This window comes from Palaemon carinicauda, chromosome 15, assembly GCF_036898095.1.
Source record: "Palaemon carinicauda isolate YSFRI2023 chromosome 15, ASM3689809v2, whole genome shotgun sequence".
Classification (NCBI taxonomy): domain Eukaryota; kingdom Metazoa; phylum Arthropoda; class Malacostraca; order Decapoda; family Palaemonidae; genus Palaemon; species Palaemon carinicauda.
Window position 1 is genome coordinate 63,102,041 of NC_090739.1, and position 12,938 is coordinate 63,114,978.

At 40.6% G+C, this 12,938-nt stretch overlaps 1 protein-coding gene across 3 annotated transcripts in view; it reads left to right on the plus strand.

Moving 5' to 3' along the window:
* Positions 1-12,938, plus strand: part of SMC1 (structural maintenance of chromosomes 1) — a 110,574-nt gene that overhangs the window by 57,051 nt on the left and 40,585 nt on the right. The window lies entirely within an intron of this gene.

Consider the following 12,938-nt stretch of genomic DNA (forward strand, 5'->3'; position numbering starts at 1 on the left):
ATTGCAGACTTTCTCCTACATCTGAGAAATGTTCGCTCCCTCTCAGCGCCCACTATTAAGGGCTACAGGAGCATGTTGGCTTCTGTGTTCAGACATAGAGGCTTAGATCTGTCCAATAATAAAGATCTCCAAGATCTCCTTAAGTCCTTCGAGACCTCTAAGGAGCGTCGTATGGCAACTCCTGGATGGAACTTAGACGTGGTCCTAAGGTTCCTAATGTCCGACAGGTTTGAGCCATTACATTCAGCCTCCCTGAAGGATCTCACCCTCAAGACGCTTTTCTTAGTGTGCTTGGCTTCGGCTAAAAGGGTCAGTGAGATCCATGCCTTCAGTAGGAACATCGGCTTTTCTACAGATAAAGCCACATGTTCACTTCAGCTTGGTTTCTTGGCCAAAAATGAACTGCCTTCTCGTCCTTGGCCTAAGTCGTTTGATATACCTTGCCTGTCAGAGATCGTAGGCAACGAGCTTGAAAGAGTACTGTGTCCAGTCAGAGCTCTTAAGTTTTATTTAGCTCGTACAAAATCCTTACGAGGTGGATCTGAGGCCTTGTGGTGCTCAGTTAAGAAGCCATCATTGCCTATGTCTAAAAATGCTTTATCGTATTTTATTAGATTTTTAATCCGAGAGGCTCATTCTCATTTGAGTGAAAAAGATCGTTGCTTGCTTAAGGTCAAGACGCACGAAGTAAGAGCTATAGCAACTTCCGTGGCCTTTAACCCTGGATAGGTACGATGGGTCGTTTGCGACCCCGAGCGTCAAAAAAAAACAGGTTTTTCTCACGTGACTCACCCCCGTGACTGAATTTGTGGGTGATCGACCTGCAGGAGGTGTCTCCCCTACACGCTCTAGTAGTGTCCAGATGTGCATTGCTGTAGCTGTACTCCTTCCCCGATTTCTGAGACGCGTCGGGGTCGTTCGCGACCGAGTTTACCCTTCTAAGGTAGTTTGCATAATTATCAAAGTTATTACGTATTATGAAATTGTCGTAGAATGGTGCAACTTGTATAGGTTATCAGTTGTGGAAAGTCTTGGTGGATTGTTTGGCTACCATGTGCATGATTTTTTTTTTAGTTAAAATGTCGTTCATCACCACGAGGACCATTTTACCGCGAGTGCCCCTTTTTCATTTTTTTTCATTTTTTTGCCAAGTCATTTTTCCGTAAGATATTGCCAAATAGGGTCGTAAAACTTTTGCTTGTTTAGTGTTGGAAAGTGTGTCTAGATGATCTGGCTACCCATGCATGACTTTGTTTTTGTCAGATACGACGTAGTTATTGGTATATTGGGTATTTAACTGCGGTTACCAATTTCTGTTTTTTTTCAATATTTGTAAAAATTACTACGTAGTAAGGAATTGCCGTATATTATTCATTTTTTTTTTCATGTTTATGTGTTAGAAAGTGTGCCTTGATGGTTGGGCTAACACGTGCATGTCTTTTTTTTTATCTGAGATGCCGTATATTAGAATGTCGGGCATTTTACCGCGAGTGTCCCTTTTTCATTTTTTTTCATTTTTTTGCCAAGTCATTTTTCCGTAAGATATTGCGAAATAGTATCGTAAAACTTTTGCTTTTTTAGTGTTGGAAAGTGTGTCTAGATGATCTGGCTACCCATGCGTGATTTTGTTTTTGTCAGATACGACGTAGTTATTGGTATATTGGGTATTTAACTGCGGTTGCCAATTTCTGTTTTTTTTTCAATATTTGTAAAAATTTACTACGTAGTAAGGAATTGCCGTATATTATTGATTTTTTTTTCATGTTTGTGTTAGAAAGTGTGCCTTGATGGTTGGGCTAACACGTGCATGTCTTTTTTTTTTTTATCTGAGATGCCGTATATTAGAATGTTGGGCATTTTTCCGCGAGTGCCCCTTTTTATTTGTTTTGCATTTTTTTGCTTAGTCATGTTACCGTAAGGAATTGGCAAGTAGTGTCGCAAAACTTATATTTTTATAGTGTTGGAAAGTGTTTCTAGATGATCTGGCTACCCATGCCTATTTTTTTTTTAGCCAGATATGGCGTATATATAAGTATGTGTTCGATTTTCCTGTGATTGCCATTTTTTCGTTTTTTCCCATTTCTTTCAAAATTACTACGTACTAAGGAACTATCACAGAGTAATATTTCATTTATATGTTTATTTGTCGGAAAATGTGCCTTGATGGTTTGCCTGGCACCTGGCTGAAATTTTTTTTTTTCTGAAATGCCGTATATTAGAATGGCCATTTTTCCACGATTGCCCCTTTTTATTTGTTTTGCATTTTTTTGCTTAGTCATGTTACCGTAAGGAATTAGCAAGTAGTGTTGCAAAACTTATAATTTTATAGTGTTGGAAAGTGTTTCTAGATGATCTGGCTACCCATGCCTATCTTCTTTTTTTAGCCAGATATGGCGTATATATAGGTATGTGTTCGATTTTCCTGCGATTGCCATTTTTTCGTTTTTTCCCATTTCTTTCAAAATTACTACGTACTAAGGAACTATCACTGAGTAATTATTCATTTGGATGATTATTTGTCGGAAAATGTGCCTTGATGGTTTGCCTAGCACGTGGCTGAATTTTTTTTTTCTGAAATGCCGTATATTAGAATGTTAGCCATTTTTCCGCGAGTGCCCCTTTTTATTTGTTTTGCATTTTTTTGCTTAGTCATGTTACCGTAAGGAATTGGCAAGTAGTGTCGCAAAACTTATACTTTTATAGTGTTGGAAAGTGTTTCTAGATGATCTGGCTACCCATGCCTATCTTTTTTTTAGCCAGATATGGCGTATATATAGGTATGTGTTCGATTTTCCGGTGATTGCCATTTTTTCGTTTTTTCCCAATTCTTTCAAAATTACTACGTACTAAGGAACTATCACAGAGTAATGATTCCTCTAGATGTTTATTTGTCGGAAAATTTTTTTTACTTTTTTTTTTGATTGAATATCAAATTTTTTTAGCTAAAATATTATATTGTTTTACATTTTTTTTTTCGATTTTATTTCCCTTCAAAAAAATTTTTTTGGGTCAGAATTTTAATTTTATAGTCGTAAAATAATCGACAATTATCCAGCAACCCACCATACAATTTTTATGCATATCCAATAATAATTAGATTAGTAAATAACACCTTGAAATTGACATACCCTTCCTACATTTCAAGTGGCAGATTAGGGAGTCTGAGTCAGTGTGGTTGGCGGCCATTTTGTGGACATATCCGAAGCGTAAGCTGCCCTATCTATATATATTCTTGTTCCCTATAGAATTTGTGATATTTTGGTATATTTTTACCTGCATAAATATCATAATATATATTAAATATATGTATTTTTTTACAAAATTTCTAAGTACTCAAAAAATTACCTTTAGATATGGCCCCTGATATAAATGTAATTTACAAAATAATGAAGATTTTTTTACATATTTCTATTTTAGGATAACATATGTTTATTCCCTAAAAAAATTAGCCACTTCCTATTTCATTTGGGTACCCAAAAAAATTCATGAAATTTGGACAAATTTTTTTGGCCAAAAAAAGTTACCCTTTTTTTCTCATTTCAGATCTTCACCTCCATGGGTCTGACTTCATCCAAAATACATCAAGATGTGTCCTAAACATTCAAGAATCAATTCCTAAAAGGATTTGTGTATATATGTATAAACTTTTTTTTTATGAATTTTTATGTCAGGTCTTTTTTTTTTTACTTAATTTTTTAAAATATTTATAATAAATAGTTTTTCTGCAGATGAGTAGTATTTATCTTTACAGTTGTTTTAAGCATTCATTGAAGTTTTTTTTGGCAAAAGAAAAAAGGAGGTTACTGCAAAAACTGATTTTTCAAGAATTTTTTTTGGCGTCGGGGTCGTTCGCGTCCGAGTATACCCTTAAAGGGGTGTCCGAGGAGCGTACCTATCCAGGGTTAAGCAAAACAGATCTCTACGAAGTATTACGGACGCGACCTTTTGGAGGAGCAAGTCGGTGTTCGCTTCATTTTACTTAAAAGACGTCCAGACTCTTTATGAGGACTGCTACACACTGGGTCCATTCGTTGCAGCGAGTGCAGTAGTGGGTGAGGGTTCTACCACTACATTCCCTTAATTCCAATATCCTTTTAATCTTCTCTTGAAATGTTTTTAATTTTGTTTTGGGTTGTACGGAAGGCTAAGAAGCCTTTCGCATCCTTTTTGATTTGGCGGGTGGTCAAATGTCATTTCTTGAGAGCGCCCAGATTAAGGGTTTTGATGAGGTCCTGTTGTATGGGTTGTCGCCCTGGATACTTCAGCTCCTGGGAGTCTTTCAGCATCCTGAGAGGATGGCTGGGCTTCGTGAGGAAAGCGGACTAACAAGGCAGAGTAATCGTCAGAGTCAGCTTCCTTACCAGGTACCTATATTTATTTGGGTTTTGTTATGATATAACTGTCAAAAACTCTAAGCATATACGCCTATATTGTATTAATACTGGTCTCTACCCACCACCATGGGTGTGAATCAGCTATTATATATTCACCGGCTAAGTTTAATATTTAAAAATGATATTTTGATTATAAAATAAATTTTTGAATATACTTACCCGGTGAATATATAAATTATAGGCCCTCCCTTCCTCCCCGATAGAGACCCAGCGGAATGAGAAGAACTGAGGCTGTTTACATGTATATGCAGTATCTGGCCGATAGTCGGCGCTGGTGGGCACACCCGCAACCTTCATGGCGATCGCTCGCGAGTTTTTGTGTTTCTGTCGAGCCGTCCGAGACGTCAGCTATTATATATTCACCGGGTAAGTATATTCAAAAATTTATTTTATAATCAAAATATCATTTTTCTTTGTACGCAACATTCATCTATGCACTTCTTTCGAAACTGCTGGATCTTTACTTACAGTATTTTATGATAAGTGTGGCCTTTTGTTTTTGATGAGTGCTTATGTAAATGGAAGCTTGCTAAAATGTAAGCATTTGCTGAAGTGAATTTTGTTCTTTTCATGAAACAAATCTTTGAAATTTAATGTATTGTGTACCTTTATGAGGTGTGACTATTAAGTAACCCCTTTCCTTTGTAGTTTTGTTTTCACTTTTCTGATCAGGCAGACGAACTCTGAGCATAACTCCCATTGGTGTAGTTTCTCTCTCTCAGGATGGGGTAACCGATTTTGAGTGTTGGCCATACCTGCGTGCCCGGTGGTTAAAATTATTTGTCTTGAGGCACACCTGGCCCTGAAATGGTTCCTCAGATGGTGATCCTTGTGTAATTTGGTAGCAGTGAGTGTTCCTCCCTTGTGACAAAATACCAAGCATATTGGCTTGTTTTGCAGCTGAGGAAGCTTTTGTAGTTTCCTCCACTGAGAGAGAGCAGTCTTTATCGTTTCCTCGGACCATGATTCTTTTGTAATGGCAAAAAAGAATGGTTAGTAAGAGGAAGGAAATTTCATGCTTTCTCTCCTTCTACCAATACCTTCACCCTTCTCTTCATCAGACATTTCATCCTTGAGAAGATTTTCACGTGGGAAGGCCTTTCGCTAGAAGTTCCTTGGGGTTATAGCCATTGCTCTCCTCCTTCAGGAGTGACAGTACTCACTCACTAACTGGTACCATAGGGGTCAGTTAAGCAAATGTCACCCAGTGTTACAGTCACCACGGTTGTACTGGAAGCAGATGAAAAGTGTACTTAGACCTAGTATCAGCACTATAGGCCAGGACTGTTCCTTACCTTAGTATGTGCTCTGTGCTGTATGGAACTGCCTGCCTACCGGTAACTTTAGAGTCAGGGATCTTGTGCCGATACAAAATCACACTTCAACTGCAGGTGAAAGAACTAATCTGCAATGTACGGAAGGCTAGGATTCGTATTGTCTGCTACTCTCTACTCCTCTTGCCGTTACGGAACGTAGCCGAGGGAGCTCACACGCTGACCGGTGCCTGTGGAAGCGTTAAGTGGTTGTGAGCTTGGGCTGACAGCCACCAATGTTCACCTTCGAGCTACTACCCAATTTTCTCACAGACTTGTACTTTATGGTGGTAAGTAAGGAACCGTTGCAAGTGACGCTGTTTGCACTGCTGTCAAATGATTGGTCCCTCTGGACCTAACACTAACTCATAGGTGATTGATGATAAGGCTATGCTATCGTGTCAACTGTTCTCCGCTGTCTCTTCTGAATCTGATGATTCCTATTGAATAAAATCCAGGAAGGCCAATGACAAGAAGTCCTATAGGGCATATAGTGACTAATGTGTTATTAGAAGAGACAGTTCCCACCCATTACCTGATGGCGTGCCAACCAGGACACCAGGGTGTTGGTCCAACTGCCCCTGCAGTTGTACTGGTTTGAGGTGAGCAGCCCCACGTGGCATATCACCCATAACAATAGCCCCACTACCAAGAGTCTCTTGTACCCATAGCCCCATGGCCAAGGTTCACCTTTATCCACAGCCAAGGGATTAGTCTAGTGTGGAACCGAGCCCTTGGCCGATTTGCCCCAAATTTCGGCTGATGGCTTGTGGGGTCATAAATGATACGAGACTGGTAGCAGATTATGTAGGGTTGTGTGAGATGGGACCCGTACAAGTTCGACCATAGCAAGGGCCAGGTGATCAAGGAACGTGAGTACCCTTCCTCACCGTTAACCTGGACAATGTAGTACCGTTTTAGTCTCTTGTTCTTAAGGCACTTTTGTACATCCAAAAGAACAAATATGGGTCATGCTTGCTGTGGACTATGCTGAGTTGGTCAATGGCTAGTCCCTGCTCTTGGCTTCTGAGACCTGACCCAGGCCAACAATAGAACCACACATGTTCATTAATTCCTCTAAGGATAGGATAGGTGCTAGACTCCTGGTCTACCTCTCAGCAGGGTGAAGTTGAGGTAACAGTGGAAGGGGATACCACTTATCATTACTCTTTCATCCATTGTGTATTAGCTTTCTAGAGCTTTTGTCTTTTAAGGGAGACTGCAACAATTTTTGAAATTCCAGCAATGACCACCGACAGCTTCTTTCTCCTGAGGGGGTTGGATCCTGGTCCTCCCAGGCTCAATCCAGAAGGGTTGTTAGCAGGAAGAAGTGGGAAGCAACACAGGTTATTCCCAGCTGTCAGTAAGGGAATGCCTTTCCTTGAACATTCCCTCTTCTTCTGTTCAGATCTGTTCCATACCTATCTTCTAGGTTCCATCCCGGGACGTGCGACAGAAGTAGGACCATCCGGGATTTTAGCACGGAGTCTTGTATGACCTTCTCCAATCCAATCCCATTTGCTCTTCATGAGTCGTCGAAAGGAAGGAGCACAAGTCCTTAATCCTCTCAGCCGAGCTGGTATTGGTCAGGCTATGGTCAATTAGAACTTTTGTTCCACACTCATCCTCCAGAGTAGGAGACTTGATGCTCTTGGTAACTTGAATGAATTATAGTGCATGCAGGCCTTCAGTCATTCTAAAAGTGCCTCTTTTGTTCTTCAGGTGTTAACACAAATGTCAACCTGAATGTAAAGCTTGGGCTGCTTAGAATGACTTTTTTGGTGGAGTCCTGTTTTGCTAGCTCTTTAGGTATGCGATTTCATTTATGGTGTGATCTCAGAAATTATTCTTTTGCTTTGGTATGCAATCTCAATATTTTTAATAGGTAAAAAAAAAGAGTAATAGAAAATCTAATGGTTCTTTCTTCGCCGTGCGCTCACTTCGCTTGCGAAAGCTAAAAACAAGCTCCGTATGTACTGGCAAGCAGTGATGTTGAGCTGCGCACACTAACATCAGTGATTGATTATTATTTTATAGATAATTATTCCTGGTATGAATTATATTCATAGAAAATCTAATGGTTCTTGCTTTGCTGTGAAGTGAAGTGGGATCGCTACTATCAGGTGAAATCGCATACCAAAGCAAACCCATGACTTTGAGATCGCATACCAAAACAGCACCCATGTCTCTTAGTCCAGAACACTTTTCAGCTGATGTGACTTCCTGGCTTGCCTTTACTAAAAGAGCTCCTCGGTAGAGTTTGGATCCCTCCTCCTCCAAGGAAGGGTTTGTTCTCAAAGGGAGCTTTGAGCATTCTTCTCTACCCTGGGACTTGAGGTCTACAGGTGAGATGGCTCTTATCTTCTGGGCATCTCCAGCTAACTTGAATATGGCATCATAAGGTTTTCCTTCAAGGCTGTATCTTTTCTCTGCTTAGCAAGAGGATTGGAGAAAAAGAGGCTCTTCAGTATTGTGTAAATCCCTCCTCCTCAGTGGAGTAGTCCATGCTTGAAGGTAGTTTTGAGCAGTCTTGCCCATCCTGGGACTCAAGCCTTGGCATGGGATGGTCTTCATCTTCAGGGCACTGGTGCTCACGGCTAATCTAAGGAAGGGATCTTTCCCCCAAAAAAAGTATCTCTTCTACATTGGAAAGAGAGTGTGAGTTTCGTATTCTTCATTATGTCAGTTATTTTAGGGATGAGGGCTGTCACTTAGCTGTTCGGGACATTCTCAATCTTGTCCCTTCATGTAACTTGAAAGGAAGGTACCTGATGTCAGTTCAGGTCACTGCAGTGGTACTTGAGGATGATTTGACGCCTCGTATGACAGCATCACAGCCTTCTCATTATCCCCAGCTGGAACAAAAAGGAAGTGTCCAGACACTTCCTTCTGGTTTTGTGAAGAGCTATTTGGATGCAGATGTGACTTCAGTCAGTTTTTACTGTACCTTTACCATCTCAAGGAAGAACTGACAAGCCCTAGCCCTGTTTTACCTTCAGGTTTACCTGCCAGTTGAAGGTTGGGTCTGACTGACTGCCAGACCACCTTTGCCTCTCTACCTTATGGATGTTGCCCACATGCCTTTGGACCCCTTTCATTGAGTTGTGAGGTAGCTGTTCAGTTCTTGGGTAACACTCCCAACTCCCTCACGGGACTTGGTATGCATCCTGCCCAAGGTAATGCATTTGGTGCAAATCTCGAGGAAAGGTAGAATGACTGGCTTTTCTACCTCTTGCTTGTTCCTCTCTCAATGGTAGATACAGCAGCCACAACCATTACACACTGGTCAGAGGTCAGATGCTGATGAGTTATGCAATAAAGCACCTTTCAATTTTTGGCATTTTATTTTTGCCAAGCGCAACTCCTTTATCCTTCTGGCATGGGGGAGGATGGGTCAGTGTCTTAACATTTCTCCTGATGTACCTGGTTTGACACTGCAGATGTAATCTCCTTGTTAGGGAGATAGGTTGTCTGTCTCCATTAATGGCTTCCTTTTAAACCCGTACTGGATGAGGCCCTAACAGGTCTTACATCACTATGATTACCTGTTAGGAGGTTGTTGGAGTGGTCCTGTATGGGACTAGAAAGGATTACATGTTCAAGGAAGAAAGAACCTTCCACTTTGGTTCTAGGGGACTTCCCACCAATAAGTGAGTCTCCCTATTCTAAAGAACAAAAAGTTTGCATATGCGCTGGAACAGATAAATTTTAAAAGTAATTTGTATTTTTTCTAGCTATACAATCCTCAGTCTTTGGAGTTAGATTTCTCTCCTCAGCCTCTCCTCTCATTCCTAGGCCTAAGGACAAAAGTAGCTTCTCTGTGACAGGCAGGTAGCTGGTGCTTCCCCTTTTCTCCTCCTCTCATTAACCCACTACCTTATTTATGATTCAGTTGCCATTTCAACACTGCAGAAAATATATTGCCTATTTCATAGGATTCAGGTTTGTATAGCTAGGAAAAATAGAAATTTCCTTTAAGGTTTGTTATATTTATCATATCAAGGAATATACCTTTTAGAATAACATAATATTGGACTAGAAACAGCTCTTGATACTTACATACAGTCATCCATTCCATGTGGTTATTTAGTGGTTTATTAGTTTATGTAGTTGATAGTAATGGGTTTGACTTTTCATAGATTTTGATTGTAAATGCAATAATCCATCCATCCATATACCAAGGCACTTCCCCCAATTTTGGGGGGTAGCCGACACCAACAATGAAACAAAACAAAAAGGGGACCTCTACTCTCTATGTTCCTTCAGCCTAATCAGGGACTCAACCGAGTTCAGCTGGTACTGCTAGGGTGCCACAGCCCAACCTCCCACATTTCCACCACAGATGAAGCTTCATAATGCTGACTCCCCTACTGCTGCTACCTCCGCGGTCATCTAAGGCACCGGAGGAAGCAGCAGGGCCTACCGGAACTGCGTCACAATCGCTCGCCATTCATTCCTATTTCTAGCACGCTCTCTTGCCTCTCTCACATCTATCCTCCTATCACCCAGAGCTTTCTTCACACCATCCATCCACCCAAACCTTGGCCTTCCTCTTGTACTTCTCCCATCAACTCTTGCATTCATCACCTTCTTTAGCAGACAACCATTTTCCATTCTCTCAACATGGCCAAACCACCTCAACACATTCATATCCACTCTAGCCGCTAACTCATTTCTTACACCCGTTCTCACCCTCACCACTTCGTTCCTAACCCTATCTACTCGAGATACACCAGCCATACTCCTTAGACACTTCATCTCAAACACTAGCAATTAATGGGATATCCTCAGCCATTCCATTCCCCAGGATGTTCTCTCAACACTATTTGTGGATGATCTCTCAATATCATTTGCTGGCACTAGAATGGCAATGGTTGAGAGAAAAATCCAACTCTCTATTGATAAAATTATTCAGTGGGCTGACATGAATGGATTTAAGTTCTCGACAAGTAAAACTACCATTGTCCATTTTTGTCGTATCCGGGGAGTACATCCAGACCCGGATATATACATTAAAGGTCAACGGATACCATGTGTATCGGAAACCAAATTTTTAGGTTTGATATTTGACTGTAGACTTACATGGGTTTCTCACCTAAAAGCGCTAAAAGCTAAATGTGTTGAAGCTCTGAATATCTTAAAAGTATTGTCCCATACATCATGGGGGGCAGACCGCAATACTATTTTAAAATTATACAAGGCCTTGATTTTTTCCAAAATTAGTTATGGTTGTGAGGTATATTCTTCAGCCACCCCAAGCCGGTTAAAAATATTAGACTCGATACATCATGCAGGTATTAGATTATCTACTGGAGCTTTTAAAACCTCGCCTATCCCAAGTCTCCTTGTTGATGCTGGAGAGTTACCTCTAGACCTTTACCGAATGTCTTCCATTCTTCGGTATTGGTTTAGATTGCAAAGACTCCCTAGCTCTCTAGCCTTTCAGACTGCAAGCCTTGTAAGACACGCATCATACTTTGAGTTGCACCCAAAATCTCCTCAACCTTATGGCTTTCGGGTGAAACGATTTTTAAATAGTCTGGATATAATTAGAAATAAGGTACTTCCATTCAAGGTATCATCAACGCCTCCATGGAAATTACCTGACATATCATTTTGTAAATACTTTATTGGAGTTAAGAAGAATATGACTGACTTAGAATCCAGGTCTCTTTTTATGGAACATGTCGAAGAACATAGGGGATCGACTTTTATATATACTGATGGCTCCAAATCTGATGCTGGCGTTGGATTTGGAGTACATAGTAATGATTTTAATTGTAGAGGTGCACTTCCTCTAACAGCTTCCATATTTACTGCCGAACTGTATGGCATATTAACCGCTATTGAGAAAATAGCTTTGGAAAAGGAGGGTAATTTTACAATTTTTAGTGATGCAAGGAGTGTTCTTCAAGCTTTAGAAGTTTTTAATTCTAGTAACCCTCTAGTTTTAAAGATTTTAGAATGGCTTTTTATTATTGGACGGAAAGGTATAACTGTTCGATTTTGTTGGGTTCCAGCACATGTAGGTGTGTCTGGGAATGAGAAGGCAGATTTACTGGCGAAGAATGCGGCATCCGAGTTGTTACCAAGGAGGTATCCCATTCCATGTAACGATCTCCTACCTTACATCAAGAAATTGGTTTGTGATAAATGGCAACAGCACTGGGACAGTCAAGACGGCAATAAAATGAGGGAAGCAACAAATATCATATCACCTTGGAGGTATAACATGATTCCCCGAAAATGGGAGACGACTCTTTGTCGTCTCCGTATTGGTCACACACGGTTGACACACGAGTTTCTGCTGAAGGGCCAACACCAACCGTATTGCGAGGACTGCTTAGTACCTTTAACAGTGAGGCATTTGTTGACCGAATGCCCTAATTTTACTAACTTAAGAAATAGATATCTGTTTGAGGCTCAAGGTGAGGATGGCAGGTTTATCCTTGCCAAGATTCTTGGACATGATGTGTCTTACTATGCGAGCGGAATTTTTAGATTTATTTCAGAAGCAGGTCTTCTGAAAACTATTTAACTATTTTAATGACTTCTTAATTTTTATGGTTTTAATCGAATTCTCTTTTAATTTTCATATACAGTAAATGGTATCGGCGTCAATGACCTTAGATGTCAGGATGCCAGAAAACTTTCAATCAATCAATCAATCATCTCAAACACATTCAATTTCTGTCTCTCCGTCACTTTCATTCCCCACAACTCCGATCCATACATCACAGTTGGTACAATCACTTTCGCGTATAGAACTCTCTTTACATTCATGCCCAACCCTCTATTTTTTACTACTCCCTTAACTGCCCCCAACACTTTGCAACCTTCTTTCACTCTCTGACGTACATCTGCTTCCACTCCACCATTTGCTGCAACAATAGACCCCAAGTACTTAAACTGATCCACCTCCTCAAGTAACTGTCCATTCAACATGACATTCAACCTTGCACCACCTTCCCTTCTCGTACATCTCATAACCTTACTCTTACCCACATTAACTCTCAACTTCCTTCTCTCACACACCTTTCCAAATTCTGTCACTAGTCGGTCAAGCTTCTCTTCTGTGTCTGCTACCAGTACAGTATCATCCGCAAACAACAACTGATTTACCTCCCATTCATGGTCATTCTCGCCTACCAGTTTTAATCCTCGTCCCAGCACTCGAGCATTCACCTCTCTCACTACTCCATCAACATACAAGTTAAACAACCACGGCGAC